This window comes from Pelodiscus sinensis, chromosome 2, assembly GCF_052426305.1.
Source record: "Pelodiscus sinensis isolate ZL-2025 chromosome 2, ASM5242630v1, whole genome shotgun sequence".
NCBI lineage: Eukaryota > Metazoa > Chordata > Testudines > Trionychidae > Pelodiscus > Pelodiscus sinensis.
Genome location: NC_143053.1, coordinates 196421703 through 196446348, shown reverse-complemented (window position 1 = coordinate 196446348; position 24646 = coordinate 196421703). Strand labels below are relative to the sequence as shown.

The 24646-nt window shown below is 42.7% G+C and overlaps 1 protein-coding gene across 3 annotated transcripts in view; it reads right to left on the bottom strand.

Moving 5' to 3' along the window:
- RFTN1 (raftlin, lipid raft linker 1) overlaps nt 1-24646 on the bottom strand; it is a 121257-nt gene that overhangs the window by 44130 nt on the left and 52481 nt on the right. The window lies entirely within an intron of this gene.

The window sequence follows — 24646 nt, the reverse complement described above, 5'->3', positions numbered from 1 at the left end:
TTATTGAATTCTCTCACATTTTGAGACGTTATTACTGCATTTATTCAATCATTATTTTTCAAATGTAAATACCTCCAACTTATCTAATATAGAAAGGAGAATGTTTGTATGTTTGTGCGCTAATAACTTGGACACTATAAAAGCTACCGCAATCAAACTTTGCATGTGATAACCTTTTATCCCGGAGAAGGTTTTAAGGAACTGTGGGAGGGAAAAAATGAGAGACCGACACCTCTCCCCGGCGTTACACGGAGCTTGGCATTCCAGGGAGAAGCGGCTTCCCGGGGGAAGCGGCAGGGCCAGTCGCTCACTAAGGCCAGCGGAGGGACAAGGAAGCAGAGAGCGGGCTCGGGCGCCGGTGGCAGACGCGCAGCTCCTTTCTCCCTCCCTCCCCTCAGGCTCCTCACCTCAGTTATATCAACTGTCAACTTATATTTCAACAATGTAGACTGACAAAGCGCAAGGACAGTGACTTAAAGTAGTTGGAATTGATTTGGAGACATCTTGCTTTTCACATGGACAACTCTGTTGCGTGTTCAAGAGTTGGAAGTGGAAAAAATTTGTACATATTTGTTAAGAATAATGAAACAAAAGTATAGTTTACAATACAGTTTTTGATAACAACATGTAAAATTGGTTGTTTTATACTTTTTTAAAATATATTTTAATCCCTATAGAACTCAGTGCAACTTTTCTAGAGCCAGCCCCCCCAGTACCATGTCCACTGTGCTGCCCACCCCCCCTTCACACCCAGAGGAGGAGGGCAGGGGAGGCTGCCACAAAGCAGCTTATCCTTATGGCAAGTCTGGGCCCGCTGTGGGCAGAGGCTGCTCTGACAGCAGCCCCTATTCATGGTGGCCCGGACTGGCCACAGGTAGAGGCTGCTCCAGCAGCAGCTCTGTTCATGGGGGTCCCAGCTCCTGCCCACCCAGCTCTTACTACATTTAAATGCATAGCCACAGAATGGGTAGCTCCTGGATCTGGCACAAGTTAGGACTGAGTGCCTTTCTTTATCGACTAATCGTGTAGTTGATAAAAATTCTATCAACTACATGATTAGTGAAATACCCACTTTTAACACCGCAATCTGAATGTTTATGCGTTCAAGCAATTTGCAGCATAGCTGCAATTTTATTTGTTGTCGTTTTTAAAAATAGACAGTCATCAACTTCCCCAATCCCTACTTCTTTTGAGGCTGAAAACATGAATGTCAAATTTTAGACTGAATGACTGGGAAACAGCTGAAGGTAACAAAGCCAAACTTTGTAAGAAATAAACTGGAGCTAGTGTGGTTGCTAATATAATCTGAAGTTTGATGTTTCCAACCAAATGTGTTTTGAGTTGGTGACAGGACATATGCAAGTGCTTGGGGGAAAGCCTGAAACTTGTTCTGGTGACTGAAGTGCTTTCAACTTGTGCAAACATGTGCAAAGTTTGTTGTAGGTAATTGGAACAAATTACTTTGCAAGTATAAATGGCCTTGTTGTAAATGTAAAATGTTGTATTTATAATTGTTCTGTAAGGACAGCCAGATATAAGCTTCTCTTGCAGGCTGAGGGCAAGCCTTCAGCATTGCCCCTCAGCAAGTTATCAAAAGGTGGAATATGATCTCTTAATAATTTCTACCATGACAACTACTTGTATGGATACATGTTGAAAAAAGAAAAAGTGCTGCATGTACTAGAGCTGCAACTTTCCTTTATCACAAAAGGTCAGATGAAACAGCAAAAGGGTAGCATTGCATGCCACTGCCTTATACTTCAGAGGCAGGAGAAAGGTCAAATGAAAACTCACTGGGTATGTCTAGACTACATGGCTCCGTCAACAGAGCCATGTAGATGAGATTACTAGTCATAGGAAAATGAAGTGGCGATTTAAATAATTGCCACTTCATTTACATCAAAATGGCTGCCACACTGTGCCAATCAGCTGTTTGGCGGCACAGCGGGGCAGTCTGGACGCGCTCCGGTCGACAAGGGAAACCTTTGTCGACCGATCCGGTATGCCTCATGAAATGAGGCGCGTCCAGACTGCCCCGCTGTGCCACCAAACAGCTGATCGGCACAGTGTGGCAGCCATTTTGATGTAAATGAAGCGGAGATTATTTAAATCGCCACTTCATTTTCCTATGTCTAGTAAACTCATCTACATGGCTCTGTTGATGGAGCCATGTAGTCTAGACATATCTACTGTGTGCATGATGAGAGTATGCACTTACAAGAAGTCACAGAAGAGGCTTATAAAAACAGAACTCTGCTAAATCTAGAGTTGTGAGCTCAATCCTTGAGGGGGCCATTTAGGGAGCTGGGGCAAATCTGTCATGGATGGTACTTGGTCCTCATGTAAGGGCAAGAAGACTGGACTCGATGACCTTTCAAGGTCCCTTCCAGTTCTATGGTATATCTCCATATCAACAAAAAACCTTCTCAACACCATGACAAGTTGTGCCCAGAAACTGTATGACTATATAGAACAGGATGGTTGTAAGCCAGCTGCAAAATTCTTTAAAGCAATGCACATTTTTTTTAACCCTTCAAGGCATCATACAGAGAATTAAATCTGTTCCAACATACCAGCCTTTCAGGAAAATATTCCAGCAAACACACAATTTAATCAATGTGGGGGAAATACATAGAGTGAAGCTGGACTGAATGAAAAGAACACTATTTCATTTTGGCAGGCTCGTGCTGAAAGTATTCCAGATTGGACAAATATTACAATTGTTGTCTTTATGTGCCAATCCACAGCACAAATAGTAAAAAGTCCTTTTCACATTATGCTGTATTGCTAAATGAGAAAAACAACAAGAGCATAAAAACATAGAAATTGCATCTGCACATCATGCTGCGGCAGAATGAACTCAACAAAAGCTTCCCTAGAATAGATGATCCAGATTGACTGAGGCTTTTATTAAAATTTGTTGTGTTTTTAACTTGTTATCTGCAAGTCAGCCTTTAATTCTTGGAATTTTTCAAAGGGACACCCCCATAAGGAAAAAACCCCACAGAAATTCCTTGTTTCATTCCTTAGATACACACAGAAACATTTCTAGCAACTTATAAAGCATTGTTTAATTGATAACGGCCATTATAGTATGGACTGGTCTACATATACAACTCATTCCTGTTCAATTAGAATTTTCAAACCAATTTAGCTAAACCAGTGTAAACCCCTATATCAACACATTTCAAATTAGTTCACAGCTGACTTATATTCATGAACTTGCACTGATTTAATTACATCAACTAAAAATAGATTTCATTTAACTACGTCCACATTTCATATATAGCCACAATCTACACATTTTTGGGATGTAATGTTTCCTGTGTATTTTGCTTAATAACAATGGCATTGTGTCTTGAGGGAAAACAAAACAAAATAAAACAGACAGCTTTACCCATTGCTGTCAGTAAATTGTAAATCTCCCATGGACTCAGGAACAGGACCTTCCATCAAATCTCTCCTATAATTACTTATCTTGGATTTTGGCCAGGGCACTTTGACTAACACCTCCAAACACTTGTGAAAAGCATCATGTATTATTTCCTAAGTGGTTGGGACTCTAGTTTTATGCCTTAGCTGAAAAAAGGCATCTTTATCATCACAGAGTAGTGTGGCCAAACACCATGCTGAGGCAAAAAGATCAGAATGTTACATACTGAATCACTTCCTGTGGCACCTGTGGTTTCCGTGGAGACCTATTTTATTACAGATCTGGCCCAACTTTGCTTTTAAGCTTTAATAAAATCACATTTCATAGTGGCATAGCTGATTTACAAAATGCTATTTTCAAAAAATAATCTGTTTGAGTTACAATCACCAAAAACAATCATAGAAATCCAAATGTTAGGGATTGGGGCATTGGTAGGGTTGTCAACTTTCCTGATTAGACAGACTGGATGGCATTTGTGACAAAGGCATCTGGTCCGTCTGGTGCGGGAGAGTTCGCAATGCTAGGCATTGTTATATAAATGGATTTATATAGTTTTATAAATGGATTTTTCTCAAAGTATTTAAATGATATCTCCTGGCATATGCACTTAAGATTGCCTATATAGAACTCCATTATCAACTGTCAAATAATCTCTGATGCATAATGGACGGAGTACCACTGCTTTCAATATAGAAACACGAAGAGTGCAGATATAAACACTGAGTAGCATAATATTTTTTTGCCAATTTCTGTAACTGTTCACAATGACACGCTGTACATTTCTCCCATGACATTTACATGCCAAATGTTTCTTTCAAGTCCAGAACAGTACTTCATCTAAATCAACAAGCATGGAAATTACAACGGAATAATTTAATAATTAAAGTCCATCTCTTGCATAAGGGTTTTGAAACACAGTTGATTTTAATAAGACTAATATTCTAAACGCCTCTTAAGTTTTTGATGCCAGGAGCTGGAATTTTTTGGCATGCATTCCAAGTAAAAATATACTATGCCGCCAGTATACTCTAATTCGTCACAGCCAACAGTGTTTCTGAGGTTGAGACTCCCTGAGGACTTAGGTGATAATTCTTCAGAAACTAGTCATTACAACTGAGTGGTTATTTCATTAATGCTCTTAGACAAGTTTGTTGTATGATTCATGCTAGAATAGGGTGCCCAGTGAATGTAGTAGCAACTAATGAAAGGGGACTCTTGCTAATCCAAAACAAACAAGAGAAAACATTTACCGAGAACAGATGAAGCAGAACTCTATTTGGACAGAGGAAAAAAGTCACTCCCTAGTAACAACCAACCAATTTTCCAGAAGCCAGATGCTTTAGGTTAGGTCTCTAGGGGCACGTCTACACAGCAGGGCTAAAGCAAAATTAAGCTATGCAACTTCAGTTACATCAATTGCATAGCTTAAGTTACAATAAGTTATTTCGGTTTTTGGTGCTGTCTACACAGCAGGAAGTCTGAGAAAGACCACTCTTCCTTCTACTTCTCTTATTCCTCGTAAAATGAGGGTTACAGGAGCTAGAGAAAGAAGTCCTCCAGCTCAGCATTATTTTGACATTATGTTATTTCAGAATTACGTGAACTATATTATTTCAGAATTACGTCAGTTATTCCGAAATAACACTGCTGTGTAGACGTACCCTTAGAAGTTCAGAAATAGAAAATTGCTACTTGGTGCTGCTAATGAAAAAATATGCTGCACTAGAAACAATGGGTTGGCCAAATTGGTCAACAGATACTTCAAAATTAAGTCTAGGCTGTCCCACTTAATAAAATACATATTTCTAACTTTTTATAACACTTCAGTGCAGCATCATGTATCAGAGAATCATAAAATACTAGAACAGGCAAGAATCTCAAGAGGTCATCAAGTCCAGTTCCCTGCCTGCATAGCAGGAACAAGAACCGTAGATCATCCCTAATAGCTGTCTGTCTAACTTAGTCTTAAATATCTCCAGTGATGGATATTCCATAGCCTCCCTAGGCGATTTATTCCAGTGCTTAACCACCCTGACAGTTAAGAAGTTTTTTCTAACGTCCAACCTAAACCTCCCTTGCCGCAATTTAAGCCCAGGGCCTGCTTTAGGAAGTGCGGGGCCTAATTCGAACCACTTTGGTGGGGCTCCCTCTCCCCCACCCAGGATTTTTTGTTGAGCAAAAAACAAAAACAAAAAACCCAAACATGCACCCACACAACAAATCACATCCACACACAAATATCACATCAGAAGTAGATCTGATCAAAATGTAGTTGAACATTTTCAAAAAAAAATGCCATCCTTTATTATGCAAAATTTTACACAAAATTAAATCAGTTGCCTTAAGTGTAGGTCAAATATTTTCAATTGCAAACTATCAATTTTTTTCTATAAAGTTTAAAGTTTGATTTTTAAAAAGTTACCAGAGAGTATTACAGTTTTCTGTTACATTGATTTACTTTTTAAATAGCAAAAATTGAGTCTTTGTTAAGAAAGTATCAGTTCTGTGGTCAAATTCCAGTCCTTAGTGATTTCAGCACCAATGATTTCACTAGGAAATATGGTACCTCACCACCATTGCCTCCTTGCACTGCCCTTCAACACATTGCCTGCATGTTGAGTCCAAGGTCAGTCTAGACAAGATTTTATCAATGTTTTTTGCTCAAGTGATTATGGAGAGAAGACAAGGACTCTCAATTGATTCTAGTCCGCTCTGCCTTTAAACACTGGATGTAAAGTGTCAGTTATAATTGAGAACTCCCAAATAGACTCTACACCACCAGAAATAAAACCTGTTTCCATCTTCTGTGACTTTCACTTAGATGTGACTCACTATCCTCTGCTTAGTGTTCAAGTTATGGTAGACCCTAAGCCAGGTCATATTAAGTTCAGGTCTTTTAATCATACAATATGGATAACAACATTTCATTCTCCCAGATTCAAGTCTTAAGTGAATATCAACCCAAAAGAGCCAAAATTGATCACCTTGACACAGCAAGTGTGTCTACTGATCTCTGTGGCAAAGTAAGTTGTCTATATAAATAAGGTCTGCTCCTGAAGCCTTTTCCTACAGTTGATTAACAGATGGCAGTAGATAGCTCATTCAGATCACTGGCTGATAATAGTTAGTCACCCTGACCAGTCACTAACCATAGTCATGGACTCACCCTACTCTCCATTGTCTCTATGATTCTCTGATGACCTGTGACAAAAAAGGAGGGTGAAAAGAGAAACTGAAAGGAGAGACCTCTCTAAATTCATCAATCAAAGAGCAGTATTGCCAAACCAAAAATCACAAGGAACGCCTACACAGTTATAAGAATGGTCTACAAATCATAAGATATTTTAAAAATAAAACATGTTGGAATTTTATTGGCCTTTTGTTTCTTGAGTATTTAGGGTTATGTTTTAAAGCTTTCCTCCTTATCTGTAAAGCCCAGAAGTATAGAGAACTTTTTTTAAATGAAAGCTGAGATTCCTACATAATCAACTGACTCCAGGCCTTTAGAAAAACACCAAATGTTTTGAGACTCATGGTAAAACAATGGAGGAATTCTTGTGAGCCCATGCTTTGCCCACAGTATAAATAAAAAAAAACAACAACAATATCTTCTCCACTAAACATCCTAATGAGATACTGCAAATGGTGAACTGAATTCAACAGCTCCTGATATGAACAAGTATCAACCTAGTTTTTCATATTTGAGATGAGTTACCAGGAATCATACATGACAATATGAAATCTTTCCACTCTCAAGTCAGCATATTCACAAAGCACCTATAATTTTGATCCATCTTATATTATTTTCTCCCAGGGACAACTGACCCCTCCAGCCCCCTCACTACGCCACTGCCCCCCCCCCCCCCGCAGATCTATCATCTTATGCAAGTGCAAGATCTGTGAGAGCCGTCCCATGAATCTGCAGTTAGTGTCTGTGGCGCCTGCTTTTGGGTGGTGTCTCAATGCTGCCACATTCACCTCCAAAGAGGGGGCTTCCCAAAGCAGGACCTTGTTGCAGACCCCCAAAGCATCCACAGGTCCGGTCTCCTTTCAATGGGCCCACTTCCCAGGGCTCATTGATCTTGGATCTGGCTTCCATCCCCTCTCCAACCTTTGCAACTGCTCAGAGGTGCTCACCTTCCGCCTTCTCCATTCCCACCTCATTCACCCCACAGGGACAGTCTCTGCCTCACTTGTCCTAGGGACTATTTTACCAAGACGTAATACAAAGTTTCCATGTAAAAGGACTCACTACAAAGCTAAAAACTTCAATGAGAGAATGATTAATACAGAGACATGTCTACATCTGCCGCAGGGAGACACCTCTGCCTGCCTCTCCCCCTCTCCCCCAGAGTCTACAGCCCCATTGCAAAGCGGGGGAGTGGAAGGAAAGAGGCTGCGGCCCATCAACAGGACTGAAGCAGTCACGAGCAAGCCATGCCCGGGAGCCATTCTCCTGTCCATTGCTGGTGCAGTGTTGCTTCAGGCACGCTGAAATGCAGTCACCTCTAGGGTGGGCTGGACAGCTGTTTAACACCTGCACAAGGTTTCAGGCAGGGGCAGTGCGGGCAGCCTTCCTGCAGAGCCCCCATCAGAACTACGGTGCCCTCCTGGCTTAGGAAAAGAATAAACAGGAGGATTGGAAAATTAACCCTCCCAGTCTCACGTCCCCTAGGCAGGGAATGAGCCATCTACATTAGGCCCCAGCTGGAGTATCATGTCCAGTTCTGGGTGCCCCATTTCAGGAAACGTGGAGAAACTCCAGAGAAGATCAACACGAATGATGAAAGGTCTAGAGAATGAGAGATATGAGGCAAGGCTGAGGAAATTGGCCTTGTTTACCTTGGAAAAGAGAAGACCAAAAAGGGACATGAGAGCAGCTTTCAAGTATTTAAGAGTATCATAAGGAAGAGGAAGAAAAATTGTTCTGCTTGGCCTCTGAGGTTAAGCTGAGAAGCAATGGGCTTAAACTACAGATATTTAAGACCAGGTGAGACAGACACCTGTCAGGGATGAGCTAGGGCAACTCAACTTTGGAAGCCCCAGGGGCCACACTGATACTTATAGAACATGCTGAGGGCCTCAACTTAAGTGTGGCTGCATATGCAAGCAAATATATACAAATAGCTTCTCTCACACTGACAGGCGTGAATATAAAAGATTAAGGCAAGACTACACAACACAAAACACAGGCCTCATTTAAGTCAGTTCTGCTGATAATAAAACGCAATATTTACCCAATTTCTACCCATGTGACAGCACTTTTCATGAGCTATGACAGTCCAAGAATTTAACTACTAAAACACATATCAACAGAAGATCATTACACTGACTACTTTTTGGTTTTGGCTCCCACTCGCTGGCCACGTGTTGATCCCCACATAAACCCAAACTGCTCCATGGGGCACAAACAAACTGGCCGTGGGCAGCATACCACGTTAATAAATATTTTTAAACCTTTACCTTTTCTCTCTGCTGCCATGTCTCCTCTCCTTGCTCCATCATCTCCCCTGGTGCCTGCTGCCCCCCAACTCCTCACCCTCTTCTACTGTCTTGACTCCTGCCCTTCTCACTGCCCTCAGCCCTCCTGCAACCTGCCTCCCTCCACCAGCCCTTCACTCCCCCCTGTGCCCACTCCTCCAGTAGCCCCGCTCTGATCAAGTGAGCTATGCCTCCTCATCCCCTCTTCCAACACCTCCATCTACACACCTCTCCTGCCTCTCTCCTCTGGTGCTGGTCCCTTCCCTGCAGGTGTCTGCCCTTCTGCTTCACCCAAGAATCCCCTGGCACATGCACCTTCCCTTAGCCCTGCACCCTCCTGGTGCCTCCCCCTTCCCTTACTGCTCCTGCTCCCCTTTGCCCACTTTCCCTGATGGCCACCCCCTCACCACCCTCTGCCCTCTATTTCCCTCATGCCCCTGTGCCCTCACACATGACTTGCTCCATCCCCACCTTTCTCATGCGCACCCCTTCTTTCAAGCCTTCTCCCAGCACTTCCTCCGCTAGCCCCCAATGCCCTTCCCCTCTCCTCTCCTCTCCACACATCACCCTGTCCCCCCTCCCACTGACACCTCCCCTCCTGCCCTTTCCCTCATTGTCTGCAGTGCACATGGCCCCCTACTGTTTGTCTCTTGGTGCCTTCCCCTTTCTTCCCCTTCCCCTCCCCACAAGCCTCTTCCCCAGCCCCTTCCCCGCTGCAAAAGCCCCTTCCCTACCTTCCATGTTGCGGAGCCAGAGTCTGCACTCAGGCCTCGCAGTCGGAACCCAGAGCCAGCCACGCGGCCTGCCTCCGGGCACTTTGAAAATCCCAGGCATGACGTGATGTGACGTCACGCCTGAGCCCTGCCCACCTGCAACGCCGTGCATGGGCAGCAGCAGGCAGCGAAGGGAAGCCACCCAGAGCTGCTCATGGGATGGGACAGGATGGGACGGGACGGGACGGTCTGGGTCCAGGTCTGGGTCCAGAGGGTGGGGGGACGTGCGGGGGACCGGCAGGGGGGTTCAGGGCCTGCTCTGGGCAGAGCCGGGGGAGAGACCCAGCTCCATATAGTGGTGGAGCAGGGCTCCGGCTCTGAAATGTAACGTCGACCCCGGCAGGTTGGCACTTCTGGGTGCAGGGCGCGGGGCCCCCTTAGGCGTGGGGCCCGATTCGACCAAATCGGTCGAATCGGCCTAAGGCCAGCCCTGTTTAAGCCCATTGCTTCTTGTCCTATCATCAGAGATTAAGAGGAATAATTTTTCTCCCTCCTCCTTGTGACACCCTTTTAGGTATGTGAAAGCTGTTATCATGTCCCCTCTCAGTCTTCTCTTTTCCAAACTAAACAAACCCAATTCTTTCAGTCTTCCCTCATAGGTCATGTTTTCTAGACCTTTAATCATTTTTGTTGCTCATACATCTAATGTATATAAAGAGGCAAGATCACGGTCACCTCTCAAGTCCTTCCCACAAGTCATACAAAATGTACTCTGATAACTGACATACCATCAAAGGTCTTGAGGCAAAAAGTGTATGCTGGTGGAAAGCAAGGAGGATATTATGTACTGTATTATCAAGAACTGGTATGAAAAAGCTGTTCAAGGCTACAGAATTACAGCTAGATCATTCCTCATTAGGATTTATTGGTGCATATTTTATCATCAATATCAAACTGCTCCATTTTTGTCATCTTGGTTTCTGTGCTTTTTTCGGGAAAGAGGTGTTTAAAATGAAAAGCAGCTTTTAGTTACTCTTGGACATTTTCTAAGTCTGCTCTCCTTATGCTCACATCCAAAACAGAAACAATAAGTCAGGTTTTAAGGCTCATTATAAACCAGGCTAAGCACAGCCACTGGTCTAAAGGAAGAGTTTTAGTTACTTCTATAGCCACTCAGAAACACTATTAAACTTTTGCATCCTGAATGATGAGATGCAGAAAGGGAAATCTCACTGTGACCAAGTGCTGGGAGCTAGCCCCTATTGAGTTCTGGAGGTGGATCGGATTGTGTCCATCTACAATCTGGGAATTAGCAGGTGAACCAGTATTCTTTGATCACCGTGACACTAATTAGTTTTTCCCAGGTGGTCTGACTGGAGAATGCAATGTAATTAGCAAATCAGGCTGACCTAGTAGGTGAGCTAAAGAATTAATTAGCCCATGAGTTGGGGACAGATAGAAAGGAAGGAAGCACTGGGGAGGTAAACAGGGCTAGCTGAGCCTAGGCTGATGAAGCTCTGACGAGGACCCTCTGTTTCTGCCAGGTCCTGGGAGACGGTAGAGGGGCTGACAGTAGAGAAGACACTGGTGATAGAACTGCAGTACAGGACTGTGAAGGTGTGGATTTCACCAACAGTCTGAAATACCAGCGAGCCACCCTGGTACATTTATCAAATGGCAAAGAGACTCCCCCCCCCCAACTCAATAGTTTATATTAATTTTAAATGCTCTATCCGGTTTTCTAGATGTCCCATATAGGGTGCATTTCTGATGGGGATGTTTCATGGCTGAAGTCAGGGCCGCCAACAGGGGCAGGGATAGGGTCAAAAGGGGCAACTGCCCCAGGCCCCACGGACTTCAAAGGGCTTGGGACACTGCAGCAGCAGCCAGGAGCCCTGAGCCTTTTAAATTGCTGCCAGAACTTCCTGCAGCACGGACCCTGCAGCCCAGTGTTGCTGCAGGGCAGGCTTAGGGAGACTAGCCCCCAGCCCCAACCTTTCTGCTTGAGGCACTGCCCTTTCCAAGGTCCGGAGTCAGCTCCCTCCCCCACTCCCGGGCCCAGCAAAGTCTCTCATCCACCCTGGCTGATGTTCTTTTTTTCTGTTACAGAACCTGCATCACCATACATCTTTATTTTCCCTCTTTACATTCACCCATTAGATTCTGTATTGTTTTAATCAGGGGAATCAGATATCAAAGCTACAGTTGCTTTCTGTCTGAACTACAGCAGCAGAGGGTACCAAGAGCAAAACACTGGAAGGACGAATTGCATGCAACAATGCACGTAACATCAAAACATAAGAGCGATTTCTGGCCTTGTGTTGACAAGTTCCTCTGTTTACACAGGAATAGCTAACTTCCTTCTATGCTTGCAGTTAAAATCTAAGTTTGAATTTTTTATGCTAATGAACTTTGAAATAAAGTAAAATAAATGCTCTTTAATGTGTATCTCTGCAGAATGCTGTAAAACCAACCAATCAACCAACTAACCAACCAACTGGTGTCCAGCTACCAGTGCCCAAAAAGGAATGAGTGATGAATGCACTACAAATTCCCCATCAACTCGTTCAATGTCTCCAAGATCAATGAAATGGCACTACAAAACAGAGCTTGCTGGTGGCAGTGTATGAGTACCTTTCATTTTACTGTCTATTTTACATCCACCTCAAATCAAGTCTGATGATTTCACATTAGGACTGAAATTCTGCTCTCAGATATGAATGCGTGGTGTTGGTTCATGGCAATAGAATCTCTGAAAACAGGAATTTTTCACTTCACAAATTTATCAAACAGTTTAGTATGACTGTCAATTTCTGCTCAGCAAAAGCTCCAGCATTAGGAGCCCCAAATAACTCACTGCCCTGTCAAGCAAAACTCCCACTGAAGTAAAAGAAGATTTGTTTAAATAAGCACTGACATAGCAACAGGAGTTGAAAGTTAAGATTGTGGTACAGCAACAGAGCTCAGAGATTTACCCATCTCAATATTGCTCAACCACTCTAGCTGTACTGTCTACGACTTTGTCTGAAATAAGATTCTTCTGAAATGTTTGGTCTTGGCAGCCGTGCAAAGTCCATTAGAGCTAGCAATTTTAGGATAACTAGTGGAGACTTTCCAGAAGTGTATTTACACCCGTGTCATTAGAGCAGTGTTGGATGACATAAGAATTCCGGTGGCTACTGTATTCTACGGCTAGCATGAATGCTAGAACTTCAGAAAACTTCAGAAAACAACCTCAGTGTAGCCACAGCCTTACTGAGTCCTCCAGGCTTTAACCACCCTTCTCCTTAGTCCCCAGAAACCTCTGCATATACTTAATAATAACAGATCAAATTTTACTAGTGACTAAAGGCTTGTTAATAGTTTGGTATATATTACACATTGTAATTTAGAAGTTTAAACACCATATTGAATCTAAATCTTCTGTTAAAAAGCTCAGGCTTTTATGGGCGAATATAAAGAGGGAACAAATAAAGATTTATGCAAATACAAGTCTGAACACTGCTTGCAACATTATGTCAGCTGGTGGAATATGATTCAGTGGTCAGTGCAGATTATGACAAACTATGTTTTATGCTGGATTTACTTATAGTCAGTTAACACAATACTAAACACTGGCTTAGTGTATCTTCATTGTCCAACCTGAGAAAAATTCAAAATATAAAGGGTAATGGACATAAATCAGATATTAAAAGTTGTCTTTGTTGTAGGGATCTACATTGTTATTTGCAGGAAATAAGCATTATTTTTAACTTGAGACTATCCCTCTAAAATCATCCTTGCGTTCTCCTAGCAACCATATAGTATCTATAGCAGAAACTGCAGTTCAAAACACTGAACAATTTGCCCTTACCTCCCTTCAGGACAAGATCAAATACAAACAGTTCAATTGTTACCAAATATTTTCCTTTTTTTCCAGATGAAGTTATAGACTGTATATTTTACACCATCTATTTTTACACTGGTCAAGAGGATGACCTCAAAATCTGCTTGGGCAAAAGATTCCAAAAGCACATCAAGGCCCCTGGGAACACTATGAAAATAGTTTTGTGACATTCATGGAGCTTATATCTCAACACTACAGTTAAATGGCTGAGTCAAAAGAACTCACAGTGAAAGAAGTTTAACCAGGAACAGATGTTTCCTTTCACACTATACTGCTTAACATACAGTATATGTGATTTTTCACCATACTTTGTTTTACATATTCTTTCAAAATGTTAACAAAACACACTTCAACAAATATCATTATTGCAGCAGACAGCACACAGCTGGTCCATTGCTGTCCAGTTTTAACCCTTGCTTCTAGATTATATCTACACCAGGAACCCACATTTAAAAAAATTAAACGTTACTCTGCACTAAAAGCATGCAGAAAACAAAGTACTTTGAGATGGTTTTCATTATAATGTGCTAAAGAAATAAATGTTGTATTGTTCTCTTGTATATACACTTGAGAACTAAGGGAAGTTTTTTTTTCCGAAGGATGGAAATGATTTGAAAGAGTTTCAGATCACATCTAGATACGTAAATCCTATGGGTGATAAATGATATTCTAGAGGGGTCATTTCCCAGCTGTCCAAGTAAATTCAGACTGTTTATTTATTTGAAGAATGACCCCTCCAATTGATATTCACAGTCCAAATTCTTCCTCCTTTCTAGCTTTTATTTCCACCTGTTCTGCCTATCACCTGGTAGGCTCTGTAGTGAATTTCTAAACAAAAACATATCAATAGTGCTAGTTTAAATTACATTATAATATTTGATTTTTTGTTTTACAAAATATTATTCTACTGAACTTCGCCAGCAACAGAGACAATGTATTCAGAGACTACTGAGAAGAGCTCTTTGTACCAATATGCAGCAAACCATCAACCAGCCCAGCAACAGCATTAATAGACTCTATTCCTGACTGCAGAAAAGAAACTTAAAGTGCAAACCAAAGTACTAGCAATGACAAATTAGAGATATGGAATAAAAGGACCCAAAACTGGAAGAAATCAGGGACAGTCATCTAACTAATGAAATTGCCTGGAAGATTGTTTTTATAGACTTTATATACATAATTTATTAGAAATAAAAATCTTTGAGTACTTTGTACTTAAAAACAAAGTTGTTTTAAATGTAGTACTGAGTGCAACTCTTTAGCCTTTTCTCCTCTCCAGTAAATATACATGTATCTTATCTAAATCCACATGTGACCTATGACACAGTTGCAGTCTTTCCCATCTACCTTCCCCTTTCATGTCTTTAAGGAGAAAGGTGCTCATAGCACCAGAAGGGGTTGAAAGTCTAGGTTAACATACTATTTATTTTCAAACAGTATATGATGATAAGATAATTCATATTTTTGACCAAATAAAACATTGGTGGGAATACAAATCCCCATTCTGATACTTGAAAACATGCACCAAAATAGGTTAAGGAAACCAAACCCTTTACTGAAGTTGCTCTTTTGAGAGAAATGTCTATAGAATCAGTCTCTTAAATTCTGTCTGTTGATGCTCTGAAATTACCACAGGGAAGAAGACAATGTCCTTCTAAATCCTCCAATTGTGGTTTTATCTAGAAAGTTAAGGAAACATAGAGAGCAAAGATCATTTTTTTCTTTGCCTAACAGGCCCGGTAATGCAAAAATTCAACACATACTAAAGATCCAAAACACTTAGAGATGATAATCCAGGAATAGATGCACAAAGAACAAGATCCTGACTATAGCAATTTTCTCAGCTGGTGCAAAGCAGCCATGGATGAAGTCAAGCAAAGAAAGAAATATATTGAAAGCTTGAAAAAAAAAAAGACCTGGAAAAAAAAATCTTGTTGCCAAGGGAACTACAGGAGACCTACCTCGTTATGTATGAGCTGCACACTTGTTATGTACCAAATTGTGTAGCTGCTCTTCCAGCAGCCACTCTCCGATGGAGTGAAGTCAGGTAAAGCAGAGAAGAGCAGACTAACTTAGAAGTGATGTACATCACCTCTCAACAACACAGATGGGAAAGTTCAGCCTGAGTTTCTAAACTTGAGTTACAACATGCATTAATTTACAGTGTATAATTAGCACTTAGACATTATGCGTCTGGCTCTGTATTGCTCAGGAGACCAAATAGAAGAACCCCATACTGAACATGGATAAATTCTGAGCTAGTGTTGGAAATGTTATCTGTGTGGTCACTGAAATGACTCAAGACCATGATTACAGGGGAATGCTAATAACAGGCTTGGTTGCAGCTTGATTATTTACAGCAGGAAATCCACAGAAATGTGGTTATATACAACTAGTATATGGCTACTCTGACTTTAACCAGGCAAACATGTTTGAAGTAGTCCACTGTTGAGAGTGCAAAACTATAGCTGCTACTGTAATCCACACACCTAGTATGCTTCACTGTCTCATACAGTGGCACCTAGACCACAGCAACAGAGAAGATCAAGAGCCTTCTACAACCTAGGCTAAAAGCCAGCTGGTTTTTAGCTCAAAGGGTAGAGGCTCCTATACTAAGCTCCAAAGGTCCCAGGTTAAAATCCACCAGGTGGTGGTTACACTACCTCTTCCTTGACCCTTCTAGAGTCAATCGTCACAAAGTTATCACTTGGCACCAGTTATTTGTACAGGTCCACCAGTGTCATCCAGCCAGATTTCAGTAATACCTAGTGAATTTAAATCATGAGTTACAGCCATGATCAGGTTGTAACTCCCTTAACTGGGATTCTTTCGTTAGGCAATTTCCATGGTCCGGCAGAACCGGGGATGTTCCAGGACCAGAGAGTCGTGGTGGAGAGCTAGCATTGGGAGCTGTGCAGGCTGGCAGGGCAGCGGGAACCTGACGAGCACCCAACAGGGCTTTCCAGCAGAGCAATGGGAGTTCCACACGTGACAACAGGGCAGCGGGAGCTGAGTGTGCAGAAGCTCTGGGGCTGCCAGGCACGACAGCAGGAGCCAGGCACTGCAGCGAGAGCCTGGTGCACATGGAGGTGGTGGGGCTGCCGGGCACTGCAGCGAGAGCCCAGTGTGCGCAGAGGTGGCGGAGCTGTCAGGTCAGGGGACCAGCAAGAGGGGGAAGCTGGCTGGGAGTCCAGCAGTGGGATCAAGGCTGGAGGGAGCTGGTGGCAAGGGGTCTATAACTGACCTCCCATGGTCCAGCAAAATCCTTCATTTGGGACCAGTCAGGTGCCAAGGATGCCAGATGAGAGAGGTCCAACCTGTATATAATAGGGATATAATAGTGTAGTCGAATAAGCAAAAACGTATCGGCTAATGCTATAGACTACACGTGTTTCTGTCTCACTCCTTGCCAGTAAATTTTTTAGCAGGCTGGCCAGTAGCCCGGCTCAGTCCTAACTCATGCCAGGTTTGGGACCTATCCCTGCTGCAGCTCCACATTTAAAGTGTATTAGGAGCCAGGTGGGCAGACAGCCTGGCTCAGTTCTGGCTTGTGCGGGGTCCAGGAGCTCAGCCCCCCCGCTCCAGACAGGGGCTGTTGCCACCCCGTGCTACTGCCTCTGAAACAAAGGCAGCAGCGTGGGGCGAGAGGCAGACAGCTCGCAGACCAGCTCCTGCTTTGCACCCTACGCTGCTGCCTCTGATACAGAGGCAGCAGCACGGAGTAGCAGGAAGTTTTTTAGGAGTGGGGCTGGAGCGCACTGGCTGTCAGCCCCACCACCGGGGACTATTGACTAGTTGAATAACCAATAAGAATTCACGAGGTTAATCAACTATTCAATTAACTGATATTTAACATCCCTAGTATATAGTGCTTGGTCTGCTGAAGACCAAACATATTGGCTGTGTCTAGACTGGCAAGTTTTTCCGGAAAATCAGCCGCTTTTCCGGAAAAACTTGCCAGCTGTCTACACTGGCCGCTTGAATTTCCAGAAAAGCACTGACGATCTCATGTAAGATTGTCAGTGCTTTTCCGGAAATACTATGCTGCTCCCATTCGGGCAAAAGTCTTTTTCTGAAAGACTTTTGCGCAAAAGGGCCAGTGTAGATAGCACAGTACTGTTTTCCACAAAAAAGTCCCGATCGCAAAAATGTCAATCGGGGCTTTTTTGCAAAAAAGCATGTCTAGATTGGTCACGGACGCTTTTCCGCAAAAAGTGCTTTTGCGGAAAAGCGTCCTGCCAATCTAGATGCTCTTTTCGGAATATGCTTTTAATGGAAAACTTTTCCGTTAAAAGCATTTTCGGAAAATCATGCCAGTGTAGACGTAGCCACTGAATAAACCACTTCAGTGGCTTAAGAGGACAAAGCAATGGAGTAAGACTCAGGTGTGGTTGGAAAGATCCAAAGAAGATGCCCACCACTGGGTTTCATATTGCAGTTTTTGCTTTAACCTTCCCCAGACCAGTTATAATTGGAACAGTGAAGGACACTGATTTCAGAGGAGGCAAGAGAGAGAAGCAGGCTGTCCAACCTCTGCAGTGGGATCAAAAGTGAAAAATTTCTGCAAATTAGAACCTTATTTGGCTAGGAGACAAAGGTGCAGAATGATGTGCATTAGCAATTTTGACAGAACAACGGTGCAGAAAAATGAATCACAATTGCCAAGTGAATGCCTTAATCCTTTCATCTGCACTTGAAAGGGAATCCTCTGAACTGTCATTCATGTTAAAATTCGACACTTTCCAAAAGGACTCAACAAACATTTGAACTATCTCACCCATTACCAAGATAGTTTCCCCAATTATCACCTTTAATACCATTAACTTACAAACATCCCACTCTCCCTACCTCTAATATCATCAATTCACAGACACTTACCTTCCTTCTCCCCCCCCCCCCCCGCATCTCCCTCCTGTTCTGCAATGTGATTTGTCCTTTTCATATTTGTTCATTTTTTTAAATTGTATCCTTTGGTATATATGGTTGTGACTACTTTCTTCCACTATTTGATCTGAGGAAGTGGGTCTGGCCCACGAAAGCTCATCATCTAATAAACCATCTTGTTAGTCTTTAAAGTGCTACATTGTCCTGCATTTTGCTTCAGCTACCCCAGACTAACACGGCTACATCTCTATCATTACTCCTTTCCAGAATCTACCTGGAATGTATAAACCTCAATGTCTGTTACTTAACTTCTAGAGAAGAGGATTACAGATTGATGTGTAAAGCAAAAGTTCTGAGAGCAGCATATCTATATTGCAAACTTTGGCATTCACACAGACATTTCCAAAATTACTGTCTTCTTTTTTAGTTTCCCCTTCCCTACACCTCTGTTGCCACATAACTCCACAACATTTCCTTCAACACTTGTCTCCATAACACTTCCTCCATGCATCTGGCCAAACCAGATCATTTTAGGAGGAACCAAGATATAAGGAAAAGTGAGAGGCTGGAGGAAGGTCCTATTATAGAGGATTCACAATACAAGATATACCTAGAATATAGATTTGATTGAAGGATTTTCTTGAGCTTCTGGTTTTGTTTTCAACAGAACATTATATCTCAGTCTCTTTGGAGTGTCTTTCAAGTGAAACATCCTGTTTTTCTTTAATCAATCAAAACTTGTTTTTGTTTTATAACAACCAATGTTTATTTAAGATCTATGGCTATACAAAGTGGAATTTCCCCTGCATTTTCCAGTAGCAAATAGTCCAGTTGTGTGCAATGTGATGGCTAGTGTCTGGAGTGAAGCAGAACGTCAACTGAGCATAGACAATACCAAATATGTTCCTTTGCTTAAAGTCAGAGTTAATCACCCGCAGTGAGCATTGCATAATAAAAATGAAACAGATCATTGCATTACTGGAAAAATATCTCCACTCCAAGAAAAGTCACTGTTAAGACAAGGGGTAGTAGGAATTCACATGACTGAAGATCTGAATATTCAATAATCATAAATTAAATAATCTGTATTGCATTTCATGGTCATGGAACTTACATTCACCACTATAATATAATGATATGCATTGTGAGGTATAATTCTAAAAGTCTTGATATCCTATATATTAGTATCTCATTAGACCAGCGATGGGCAATCAAGACTAGTGAGTGGGCTGCATGAGTAGGCTCCTTTGGCTCAGTAGGCTGCATGATCCTGTGGTAGGCAAACTGCCACCTGCAGGCTACTGGGGTTCCACCTGTGGCTTGTGCACCACCTGTCTGCCCGCCTCTTGCCAAGTGCCATGAATGACGTTCAAGCTCTGGGGAGGAGGGAGGACGGAGCATGAATCAGAAGATTCCTGGAGCTCCAAAAGCACTGGGAGGCAGAGGGAGGAATAGGAAATCTGGGGCTCCAATGCACCAATTCATGAGAGGTGTGTGGGGCAGGAGGCCAATAGAGAGTGCATGGGCCACGGGTGGAACACCAGTGGGGCACATGCGGCCCATGGACCACAGATTGCCCACCATTGCATTAGACTGTATGTGTTGTTATTGTATGTGAAGTTCGGAAGTTCGGTTGTGTATGTGGAATTGAAACATGTGAGGCTAAGAACACTCACAAGCAGCCTTTCAGGTATAACAGTAAATAGGCCAAACACTGTTGATGGCTTATTGATGAAACACACAAGTACAAGGATTATCCCAGGAACTGTGTTCAATAGAAACCTCTGTGAGACAGCACTATACAAATGGGTGCTGTTTGACCCAGGTCACAGGAAGAGACCTTTCCAGGAAGTTGGAATAAGACAGAAAAGGGACATCATGACTGGACCTCACCCTCCCTTCATCATAACACCCAAAAGTTCCAGAGGGGAAAAAAGACTAAACTGGGAAGGAAGGGAAGGCTCAGTCTGGTCCCAGGCAGCAAAGAAGAAAGCCTGCCTGTGCATGCAAAAGCTATGCTGTTTATACTATCTAACTGGATGAGATACTGCTTGATTCAAATCCTAACAAGTCTTAGTTTTTAAGTGATTATAAATGATAGCAAATAGATCAAAGTAGATTACCATAAAATCCATCTGTAGTTAATAAATCTGTATTATGTTTTTTCTTTACCAGTTTGTTTTTTGAGTGAGTTGTTTGGGGAAAAATCTCAGCTCAGTTTACCAGGACATGTGCATTATCTTCTTCACATTGAGGGAGGGACAGATTGGGTTATAAATTCATACTGGTCAAATTTTGATCAGGACAGGAGAGTACAGTTCTAGAAGACTTGGGGATATTTTGGCTGGAGCCTTTCTGGCAGTAGCTGGCAGAGCATTCGTGAACACATAGGTATGGTCCTTGCCTGTGGAAGTTGACGTTAGTGCAAGCTTCAAGGCCTTTGCAGCTTGTCATAACATCACAGCGTGAAAAGAAACCCAGGTTGGTAAAACGGAACTCAATTTTACTTCAGTTCCACGGATCCATCACAAACCCCACCATCAATTGTTTACATTTTGTCCTGATTCCTTTATATGAGAAATATGATTTTTTTTATTGTTTTAGTGTTTAAAATCTATTTTTCATCCTGAAAAGCAAAAGACCTTTTTGTTGTTAACATGGTTAACATGACTATCAATTCCTACTCTCAAACAAATAATTTTCATCTCGTCCTCCTGGGCTAGTTATACATGGAAGTGTTAAGATTTTCACCTTGTTTTTAATCAGATACAGATGGTGAGATGATGTGCACCTGACAGCGATGTCTTCAAATAACTTTAAATTCTACTATATCAAATAATCTCCAAAAATGAATGACATACACAACTCTAAGTATACTCTTTTATATCTCAAAATATAAATGACTATCTTTCCAAAAGGTATTGGTATAACCCAATAATTAAGAACAATTTCTGAGAACAGCATGGAAAAAGCATTTGAGAGAGTCACAACTTTTTTATTTGTGGCATGTGTGCGCGCACCATCAGTTTGCTTTCATGGTAGGCACACTTCTTTACTGGAATTGGGTGCATTGATATATTACTACTAGTGGTAACAGGTCACAGAGCACCAGTCTTGTAGGTAGCCCAGCTCATAGAACTGAAGAACAAATTTAAACATACTGAGACTGATTCACCACTGACATACTTCTGGTTTACATAAGTGTGATTAAAATAACAGAAGTTACTTCTGAAAAAATGTAAAACTTCCAACACAAAAAATTCCGATTCAGATCCAAATTTTCCCAAAATAAATTGTGTTTAGAGTTTGGTTTGAGCCAATATCTAAAATGTATAACCAGGCATATATGACAAGATGAGCAGTCATTCTCTCTTAGCTTTACTCTTTCAGAATGTTAGAAACACTCCTAGAAATCACTCCGGTTAGATCTGGATTCCAGATGAGTATAGGGCTAATATAAGAAAGAATGTAGACTCTCAATCATGAACAATGAAATGGTGTTCACTAAGGGTACGTCTACACTTGCTCCCTATCTCAAGATAGGAATGCAAATGTAGCCGACCGAAATTGCTAATGAAGCGGGAATTTAAATATCCCGCGCTTCATTAGTATAATTTCGCCCACACACTATTCCGATGGCCAACTGATTTGAACCAGGAAGTGTACTCCCGGGGGCACGTATGTTCGTGGGGTTTGATTCGAACTAACGCAGTCCGCAGCACACTTCCTAGTTCGAATCAGCTGGAGATCGGAATAGCGTGCGGGTGAGATTATGCTAATGAAGTGCGAGATATTTAAATCCCCGCTTCATTAGCAATTTTGGTCAGCTACATTTGCATCCCTATCTTGAGATAGGGAGCAAGTACAGACGTACCCTAAATTGAATTCAATCTGATCAATTTACAAATTACTTAAATTAAATTATATTATATATTCTATCATAAGTAGTAGGAAAAAGGCAACAAATCACACATAAGAGAAAATTATTCTCTGTACATTCCTCAGCATGAATCAGAGTTTGTGGAAACCAGTACTTTTCTGGCTGGCAAATGATGTGATTGACCTATCTGGAAGTGCTAATCTTACTTGATGTTTATACAGGTTGAAACTCTCTTAACCAGGATGCTCCGGTCTGGCACAACCCATGGTCCAGCATGGATAGTGCAGGAACAGAGAGTCCCGGTGGAGGGCCAGAGGGACTGCGGGGCCAGCAGGACAGTGGGCTGCCCACAGGGAGCTGACAGAAAGCCCATCCAGCATGTGACAAAGGGGCTGCCCAGTGGGGTTGGGAGACCTGGTGGGCGCAGTGTGTGTGGCTGCTCAGGAAGCCCTAGAGCGCAGGGCTGCCCAGGGAGCCCCCAGCATCTGTGGCTGCCTGGAGCCCCAGCACCTGGCTGCCTGGTGAGCCATGGTAGTGATGGCTGCCCAGCAGGGCAATGGGGCCAGCAGGAGGTAGGGAACCAGCTAGGAGGCCTGTAGCTGAGCCAGGGGGCCAAGGCAGGGGTCCAAAAATGACCTGCCCTGGTCTGGCAAAATCCCTCACCCGGGACCAGGCTGTGCTGGACCAGGGAGGTCCAACCTGTATCTTAAAACAATAGTCCCTAAACTGTGGGGTGCACCCTTGAGAGGGGCATGCAGGGACATTCAAGCCATGTGCCACAGAGCCAAAGACCATGGAGGAGGGAGCCTCGCTCCTCCCTCAACACCCCATTTAGCCCCCAGTCTTTCTCCACCTCCAGGGCCCACTCTGCCCTCATTTCCTCTCTGCCTCCAGACCCTGCCTCCAGCCAGCTCTACCCTCTTTCTCTCCTTGTCCCCAGACCAGCTCTGGCTCTATCCTCAGCTTCTCCTCCACCTGTAGTTCAACCCTGAGCAAGCCTTGGTTGTGCAGTGCAGGGAGTGAGGACACAGACAGACTCTGTTACTGGTAAGGGAGGGGAGGCACAACTGAAAAAGTTTGAACACCTCTGACTTAAAATAATTTTATCTAGGGATGACTCTGAGACGCTGTGAGCCTCTTTATCTACAGTATTATCCAAGGGTGAAACTCAAATAATTCCAAACAATTAGCACTACAGTGGAAATACATATTCTTTTAGCTGAGACTGTGCACAGCAGTGCAGGGATAGATTGTACAGTGGTAAAATGAGTTAATTAACATCTGCTTGAGATCACTCTCCCTGTGGTACTGAAAGTAATTTTTTCATAACAGAGTAGTCAATGACCTGATTCACCAAACACTGTAACTGCTCAAGGAGATGCTATCCAGATATAGACTCATAAAAGAGTAGCAAACTATTAACTGAAGCCTTGTTAATGTTTGAAATATTCAAAATGTGGGAAGGAGGCAGAGGAAAGATGAACTTGCAGTGGCTGACAGACACAGCTAGCAGTAGTCATTAGGTGTGTTGTGTCCTTTCCAGTTTGCTTTCTTATTAAGAATATGAAAGTGTAAACGTGTACATGGTTAACCGATGAGCTTAGGTTCATCAATTAACCTTCACAGTCACACACAGCCCACTCCACTTCCCCCTGTGCTGCTGCCTCTGAAACAGAGGCAGCAGCATGGGGGGAGGAGGAGCAGGCAAGAGCCAGTATACATGGGGAGCCGGCTTAACAGCAAACTCCCTGCATGCACCAGCTCCCAGAGAGGTGCTTCCCCCCACTGACTTGTAATTACTCAAGTTTTCAGAGCTTACATGTTTACCAAAATAGATGCATTTTAACATTTCAAGAAAGATTTCAAGAAAGATGTGGAGAAATTGGAAAGGGTACAGAGAAGAGCGACAAGAATGATTAAAGGTCTAGAGAACATGACCTATGAAGCCAGGCTTCATGAACTGGGCTTGTTTAGTTTGGAAAAAAGAAGATTAAGGGGGGACATGATAGCGGTTTTCAAATATCTAAAAGGGTGTCACAAGGAGGAAGGAGAAAATTTGTTCCTCTTGGTTTCTGAGGACAGGACAAGGAGTAATGGGCTTAAAGTGCAGCAGGGGAGGTTTAGATTGGACATTAGGAAAAAATTCCTAACTGTCAGGGTGGTCAAATATTGGAATAAATTGCCAAGGGAGGTGGTGGAATCTCCCTCTCTGGAGATATTTAAGAACAGGTTAGATAGACATCTGTCAGGGATGGTGTAGGTGGAGCTTGGTCCTGCCTTGAGGGCGGGGGGCTGGACTCGATGACCTCTTGAGGTCCCTTCCAGTCCTATGATTCTATGATTCTATGATCCCTATTCCTTATACTTAC